This window comes from Salvelinus sp. IW2-2015, unplaced genomic scaffold (genome assembly GCF_002910315.2).
Source record: "Salvelinus sp. IW2-2015 unplaced genomic scaffold, ASM291031v2 Un_scaffold3660, whole genome shotgun sequence".
NCBI lineage: Eukaryota > Metazoa > Chordata > Actinopteri > Salmoniformes > Salmonidae > Salvelinus > Salvelinus sp. IW2-2015.
The window spans coordinates 31284-33749 of NW_019944937.1; the positions used below are offsets into that span (position 1 = coordinate 31284).

At 40.8% G+C, this 2466-nt stretch overlaps 1 pseudogene; it reads left to right on the plus strand.

Moving 5' to 3' along the window:
• LOC112076281 (ferroportin-like) overlaps positions 1–2233 on the plus strand; it is a 13538-nt pseudogene extending 11305 nt beyond the window's left edge.
• Positions 2234–2466: the final 233 nt, after the last annotated feature.

Below are 2466 nucleotides of genomic sequence, written 5' to 3' on the forward strand. Positions count from 1 at the left end.
TCCTTCAAGACCTACAACAACCAGAATGAGGGCAGTTTCCCTTACTAATTAGTGACCCTTAATTCCTCAGTCAAAGTACCAAAGGAGCGAGTGAAAACCTGCAGACACTCAGCCTCCATGGACATGAGTTTGACACGTTCTAAGAATATTTTCAATGAGGTTTCGGTTTTTCTATTACTAGTGTATGCCCTTACGGACTCTGAAATGCAAGTAGTATACCTTTATTAAACAGACTTTTGAGATGGAAACAGACCCATTCTTAATTATACTAGTTATATTGCTAGTTTCTATTGAAAGATGAACAGACCAGTCATAATTCTACTAGTTATATTGTAGTTCTATTGCCTTGAACAGACCCATCTTAATTATACTAGTTATATTGTAGTTCTATGAGATGAACAGACCCATTCTTAATTCTACTAGTTATATTTGTAGTTCTATTGCCTTGAACAGACCCATTCTTAATTCTACTAGTTATATTGTAGTTCTTTTGAGTTGAACAGACCCATTCTTAATTCTACTAGTTACAGTTGAAGTCGGAAGATTTACATACACTTAGGTTGGAGTCATTAAAAGTTTTTTTCAACCACTCCACACATTTCTTGTTAACAAGCTATAGTTTTGCATGACCACGCAATTTTTCAACAATTGGTTACATACATGATTTCACTTATAATTCACTGTATCACAATTCCAGTGGGTCAGAAGTTTACATACACTAAGTTGACTGTGTACCTGAGGCTGCATTTCGAAGCATACCTTCAAACCCAGTGCCTCTTTGCTTGACATCATGGGAAAATCAAAAGACATCAGCCAAGACCTCAGAAAAAAATTGTAGACCTCCACAAGTCTGGTTCATCTTGGGAGCAATTTCCAAATGCCTGAAGGTACCACGTTCTTCTGTAAACACAATAGTACGCAAGTATAAACACCATGGACCACGCAGCCGTCATACCGCTCAGGAAGGAGACGCGTTCTGTCTCCTAGAGATGAACGTACTTTGGTGCAAAAAGTGCAAATCAACAGCAAAGGACCTTGTGAAGATGCTGGAGGAAACAAGTACAAAAGTATCTATATCCACAGTAAAACGAGTCCTATATCGACATAACCTGAAAGGCGCCTCAGCAAGGAAGAAGCCACTGCTCCAAAACCACCATAAAAAAAACAGACAACGGTTTGCAACTGCACATGGGACAAAGATCTACTTTTTGGAGAAATGTCCTCTGGTCTGATGAAACAGAAATAAACTGTTTGGCCATAATGGTCATTGTTATGTTTGGAGGAGAAAGGGGGAGGCTTGCAAGCCGAAGAACACCATCCCAACCGTGAAGACGGGGGTGGCAGCATCATGTTGGGGGTGCTTTGCTGCAGAGGGACTGCTGCACTTCACAAAATACATGGCATCATGAGGGAGGAAAATTATGTGGATATATTGAAGCAACTTCTCAAGACATCAGTCAGGAAGTTAAAGCTTGGTTGCAAATGGTTTCCAAATGGACAATGACCCCAAGCTTCCAAAGTTGTGGCAAAAGGACACAAAGTCAAGGTATTGGAGTGGCCATCACAAAGTCCTGACCTCAATCATATAGAAAATGTGTGGTCAGAACTGAAAAAGCGTGTGCGAGCAAGGGACCTATAAACCTGACTCAGTTACACCAGCTCTGTCAGGAGAATGGCCCAAAATTCACCCACTTATTGTGGGAAGCTTGTGGAAGGCTACCCGAAACGTTTGACCCAAGTTAAACAATTTAAAGGCAATGCTACCAAATACAAATTGAGTGTACGTAAACTTCTGACCCACTGGGAATGTGATGAAAAAATAAAAAGCTGAAATAAATAATTCTCTCTACTATTTTTCTGACATTTCACTTCTTAAAATAAAGTGTGCGATCCTAACTGACCTTAAGACAGGGAATTTACTAGGATTACATGTCAGGAATTGTGAAAGATGAGTTTAAATGTATTTGCCAAGGTGTATGTTAACTTCGACTTCAACTGTATATTCTAGTTAATTGAGTTGAGCAAGGCCCATCTTAATTCTACTAGTTCCATTGTTGACAAGCCCCTTCTGGATTCTTGTACAGTAGTTGTGTGACCTCTGACCCTTACCGGTGACCTGGTTTGGACCTGTACAGGCGTGTCCCTGCGAGCAGACGCAGCCCAGTGTGGAGGGGTGGTGTGGAGTTTGAGTCTGATGACATCAGGGAGGCTCGGGCCGGAAGGCCAGGAGTAGATCAGGTCAGCTCGTCTATTGCGGGAGTGGAGAGAGAGAGATGACCAGAGTTTACCCTGACCTCATGACCTGACAATACAACTACACAGCCATTACTTAATGATGTAGTACAACACTTTGTGATTGTCGTAATCACAGCGTTACATTTATATAGGTATTAGAGCAACCCAATATAAAGTGTTACGTATAAGAGAAACTTAATGTAGGTGTTAGGTTTAGAGTAACTTAATGTA